Raw genomic sequence first — 6119 nt, 5'->3', positions numbered from 1 at the left:
ATTTTTGCGACCTGCTCGGCTATGTTTGGGTTGCATTATTGACAGCGTAAATAAAATATCGTGAAAAAATATTTTATATTCCACAATTCCAGAAATTTCAGGATCGTGTGAATGTTTTTGAAGGTGCCTCGCGGTCCTAAATAATTGTCTCGCGTACCCCAAAAGAACCGTGGACCCCCGTTTCAGAACCACTGTTATCAAGTTTTATTATATAAAATGATTTTTTGTTATGGATCTACTTTGCTCTAAGGCCCTATCGGTACAAGTAGCCTACCTTACAGGTTACAATAGTATTTTCGAGCATTTTCTCATGTTCAATATCGATCGATGCCAGTTCCAAAGTAAAATGTTCGTTTTCGGTATACCACTCATAATGACGCGAATAGGATGCTGAACTTTTCCTGAAATTGTCACCGACTATGATATATAGGGTTGCATTTGAAACAAAAATCAATTTAAATAAAACAAACGTGTTTTAAAAAAGGCCGCATGTATAAACATGTTTCTATTGTGTTGTTTTTTTCAGGCCATGACCTCAGGAATATTCAATTGTGACATCATAGTGAACTATTAAAATATAGGGTAAATCTAGCTTCTTTGACGAAACATCTACGTACTATAACTGTTGAACAGACTATTTTGAGGGTTCCAACCATCCCATATCGTATACGTCAGCTATATCGGTCGGTAATTGTCCGTAGGCTCATAGAACATGTGTTTTGGGAACTATTTACACAATTATGGCATAATTTTACAAGTTAAAAAACACATTTTTAAAAAGGACTTTGTTTATAACACTGTCTTAAACATGCATTTAACGAAGTTTTTTTAGCAACGATTTATTTTAAATGCAACCCCAATGATATAGTATGTGTATCGCTACATGTGACGATGACTAAATTTGTTGATCATCGAGCAGGTTTATTTTATTGTCGCAAAACTGAATGGAATATGGAGAAGACTTTCGGACTAGTCCTTGTCTGCTTCTTGGCACTCACGATACTGAATGATTCTGGTGACTATACCGTATTACTTTTATTTCAAAGTCTGTGACCATTTCAATATCTTTACAATATTCCCAACAAGCATGTTATCTATATTTTATCGCAAAAGCAACTGGTTTTTAATACGTATTAATCTACCATAAAGTCACCGAATTTGTTGACTCGCCTTCCTATGCTCCACCCTGAGCAACAATGTTGAGGGTTGATGATGTATTTTTCATGAGTAATTACAATTCTCGTCAGTTGAAGTGACCATATTATTGTTCAGTACCGAGAAGCTAGTGAACATAAAGAAGACGCCAACAGATGAAAATAACGAAAAAAAAGTAAAATAATGACGATCATAATGATACTACTGAAAAATAAGTAAACTATGAACTGAACATAATGAAATTTCTGTGTGAAAGAGTGAACCCTTCCTCAAAACCCGCATTTGCACTTTACCAATCCAAAATAGGATTTACCCAATCCAAATTAAGGTTTTTACACACGGATTTCTCAAATTGAATCACGAGTACCAAATTGGTTGTTTCTGAAATTAAAATTTGATTCATTGTAGTCATGGTCTAGGCAGGGACAAATTAGTTACATGACATTATTTAGTATCTTCATGTTTGTTATGTTAGGTAGCTACACTCTTTTCGCAGTAAGTGGTTATGTTCGTAGACTAGGGTTGCCATACGTCCGGAATTTCCCGGACATGTCCGGAATTTCACTGAAAAATCTGCGTCCGGGAGGAATTTCCAAAATATGCCTAAATGTCCGGAATTTTGAACGCTTGAATTGGGCTCAAATTTTTTTCGTAAATGAACATAAACGATATTATTTTCAAGCAGATTTATGCTATTAAAAATTCTTCTTCGTGTCGCGTGCGAGTTAATGCAACGTATATTGATATTAGTATGGTCACCAGGCATCAACCTCGCCATAAATGCAATCAAAATCCATATAAATAACCAACATGTACTGAAATAAGTCTGATTGTGATCGCCATGATAAGCGAACGGTATATTCCTAGAGTTGGTTAAGGCCGATTGGATGCTTCAGTCACAGACAGTGGTTCCAAATCTTGGGCCGATTGCCTTCATCTGGGAATCGCGATGATGTTGGACGTAATCAGCTTCCTCGGCCGTGAGTAAGTTTTGGCAAGTTGAAATATTTTAGTAATCGGCTTCAGCTTATCAAGTTTTGAGCTGGGCCCCGGAACATTTTCAAGTTAGAAACGAGGCCGCGACCATAAAAAGTTGGAAATCACCGGATGTGCAACCTGCTGGTGCATTTTATAGTGGCCTAATATATGGAAAAATCAATATTATTGACAGAATTCATTCATAAATTTTAACAGCCGAATGCATATAGTAAGTTCCCAAGACGGTATATCGATTACCCTATTGTGGGCCCAACATCAGTGTTTTTTCGAGTGGCGGAAGGGGGCTGAAAAAATTTTGTTTTGGACCTGATTGAAACAAACAACCAGATAGCCGCACCGACCTAACAGTATAGCAGGGCTGTCAAACACAATCCCGACAGGCCAGACACGGCCCGCCAGACGATTTCATCCGGCCCGTGGAGAAATCGATTGCAGACCCTAGCAAGTAGCAATCACCAGAGCTCACATTACAGATGGCCCAATTCATGACCTATGTTCCACTCCATTCGCATACAGTCGATGGACAATGCTTTGCTAGTGTGACGTCATATTGACAGACAACGTGTCACTGCTCATTTTTGAATCCGCTAGTTGGCGCTAAAGAGTGTCCGGAATTTGTTTCACACAAATATGGTAACCCTATCGTAGACTAACCCAACTTCTACGAAACGATTTTTCAGTAAGTAGTTATGTTTCTAGCCTACTTATACTTCTATTTCACGGGTTTTAATAAAAATTTGCTTACTTTTATAACTTTATATTTTCTGAAGGAAAGAGTAGGTTACGGTTATGTTTGCATAACCTTGACGAGTGCTATTGTCACACTCGATTACCATCTTTAAATCATGGCTATCTCAATGAAGTTGACTAAATTAACGGCTTCAGAACGCGCTAATTAGACCCTGTCGGTATAACGCTGGGGCTCGCGTACAGGCAGCGAAAGTCTTTGTATAATTATAGCCCTGCGAATCACGCGCCTGCGGTTATAGTTCGATCGATTATTTTCGCCTTTGGATTCACGTATATGCTACTATAAGCTACTACGACTTCGGAACGCGCACATGCAAGTGATTTGTTTTCATAGCTCCGACTTGAGAAATGCTTGCCTGCGTCTAATGAAAATAAGTCGTAAAATAAGGAGACTGCAGAAACCGTAACTTGTACACATAAAATCAAGTTTAAAAATATGGACGGATGACATTAGTCCTAAATACACATAATAGAATATCTGAGAAAAGTATCAACTAACGTATAATGAATGTTGTTTATTTCTTGGGAGCAAGTTATTATCAATACATAGTCCGGATTTTAATATCTCGGCATAAAACCGCGCATAGTTCAACGTTGATGAGTGTTATATGAGAGCTTATATTATCCGTGAAAATACACAGTCTTAAATACACATAATAAAATATCTGGCGAACATAGTCTTGCGTAGACATCATAGTATTCGAAATTTATGTATAATCTGAATGTTATTTTTCTCTCGAAAGCAAGTTATTATCAAGTCTCGGAACTCGATCACTTTTACAAAATGTACCCTTAGGGTATGAAAATGGGCGTGGCCATTATGAGGTGTGACAATTAGGACGACGTGGCCTTCTCTGATTGGGCGGCGTATAAAAGTTAACCCTCACTACTCTTGACTTGACATGACTTGACTCGAGTAACCTTCGAAAATCGAGTGACTTGACTTGACTCGATTCAAAATGCATAATAACTCGGTACGTCTTGTGACTCGAAAGTGCTGTATTGGTCCCAACACTGATCCAGATGCGATCCCACTAGATACCACGTGGACCTCTGTTAAAAGTTCCGTAAATTGTATCTTTACAGGAGAAGCGAGGAGCTTAAGCAGCGATCGTAATCTGGAGACAAGGGTGAGCGTTATATGCATTCCACATGATGATCATACTACCTTTAAAGACACATATTATTGCTAGATGCAATTTTTCAGCTATATACAGAGCATGGTGGATATACCGCTTCTTTCGTATTTCTGGAGCTGAGCAGTTTTAACGAAGCTGTTTGCCGTTTCCACTTTACTCACTACCAAGCGATTTAGTAATCACGTCGCGCGTTTCTGAATTAAAAGTCAATTTCAACTTTCACTTTGGGCTTAAGTCAGCTTTTCAAACCAGCATATTTGAAATGGGCTATAGACTGGTTTTATATGTGTTTGATAGTGTCGCCACAAAACCCATGAAGTATGTGACCACGTGGTACATCAAGTCCGCGTTTCAGATTGAAGTTTAGTATACACTCTACAGTATGTTAAATTTACAATGCTATATAAGAATAATGGTATACCGCAGTGGTTCTCAAACTTCTCGAAGAACTCTTGAAACGGTCCCTTAGCAATTTTGTGAATGACTCACCGTCCCTTCCAAAATCAACACAAAACAGCAAGTTTGATTTATGATGTCAATATGACAAGTGTAGCTAATTTTTGCGACCAGCTTTGCTAAGTTTGACTGTGTTTCGACGCGACGCTCTGGTGTCAAGGAGTGCCGATTTATCAGGCGTCGAATCCTGTCTGCTGCACTAAATCTGCTTCGGACTAGGCAAACCTTGCGTATCGTTCTCGTATTCTTCTCAATCCAACCGAATGACCCCAGATAACGAAGAATGTAGACTGGAGATTCCCTTATGTTACAAATACAAATATGCTAATGCAACGATATTCGTAATAGTGCTTGCTCGTCTGTTGCTTGATGGAATGGAGTGCAAGAAAAAAAATAACCATGGCAATTTATAGCAATAGCGAAATGACAATTAAATCGTGATCAAACAGTCAAATCACTAGAAATCGTACAAATACAATTAGTAGAAACACGAAATACAAATAATGACAGTTAGATTGCTAACTGAATCCTCTAAAAACGTTATCAAATAAAGGATAGCAAAAACCTGCGCAATCACAAACAGGCTATGTTTTAAGAACGCAACTCTGATGTCGTCAATCACATTAAAATTAGTGTCGCGTTATTTCCCTGTCGAGTGAATGGCGAAGATATTTAGAGTTAGGTATTCAATTTTACGAAAGTTAATAATCTCTTCGTCGAAGCATGCTGTTATTTCGTGAACTCAGGTAATGATTGTGGTTAGTCGAAAGATATTGGAATCGCCCACACGTACCAGAGTAAACTAAAGAAAAAAATGGGTGCCTGGACATATTATTATTATATTAAGGTTCAGGCCAGCATGCTGTGATAATTTTAGGCCAGGGCTTTATTTACAGTGAAAGTTTTAGCAGAGCACTTCTCGTGAACACGCATTTTGGCCAAGGAATCATACGTATATTTTTCCAGAGTGGGTGTACGCAAAATAAAGTCAAGAAATCCATAGGGACACTATAAAGCGCGGAAATCGTGACGAAAATATAAAATTGAATACTTCTGCGCCAAATGTCCCTACATTGTGTTGAGTACAGATATAATGTTGGGCCACCATCGGGTTTGGTTTATAGAAATGTATTATATTTCAAAATATTGATTTTTCTGGATCGCTTTCTTTGGAACGTGGTTTGCAGTTCCAAAATACTGTCTCGCGGACTCCAAAAGGACCTTGCACTCCAGTTTGAGAACCACTGGTACAGCGTCATAATATACCATACTCTTGCGACAACTATACAATCCTTTACGTAAATTGCTACTTGTACAGTTAGTGAACTATAATACGCGAAGCATTGGCAATGAAAATAGCCCATGAAAGGATACTCGTGCTTTGGTTGTCATATGCATTTGACTATGCATGTCAGTCTCACCTGCCGTCACAATTTAATATATGATGCGATCCGATCAAAGGATTTATTACGCATACAACAGGGGTGTGACAGATGGGGTCCGTGGAGTGGCTGTATGGGTGAATGCGGTGGTGTTGGAACACGGACCAGGACATGCACAGCTGGAGGCTTAGCCGGCACTTTTGGCAGTCAGATGTGTAGGCTACTACTCCAGCGTGTG

General features: G+C 38.7%; 1 long non-coding RNA gene across 1 annotated transcript; it reads left to right on the top strand.

Moving 5' to 3' along the window:
* The first annotated feature begins 881 nt into the window (after positions 1-881).
* On the top strand, positions 882-6119 carry LOC145440218 (uncharacterized). Its single transcript, XR_013915470.1, has 3 exons — positions 882-1015; positions 3991-4034; positions 5982-6119. It is a non-coding gene; the product is annotated as an uncharacterized LOC145440218 (long non-coding RNA).

The sequence above is a fragment of the Botryllus schlosseri genome, chromosome 6 (assembly GCF_051294905.1).
Source record: "Botryllus schlosseri isolate E-star chromosome 6, Bs_hap1, whole genome shotgun sequence".
In the NCBI taxonomy this organism is placed as follows: domain Eukaryota; kingdom Metazoa; phylum Chordata; class Ascidiacea; order Stolidobranchia; family Styelidae; genus Botryllus; species Botryllus schlosseri.
This window is presented reverse-complemented; position numbering and strand designations above follow the sequence as displayed.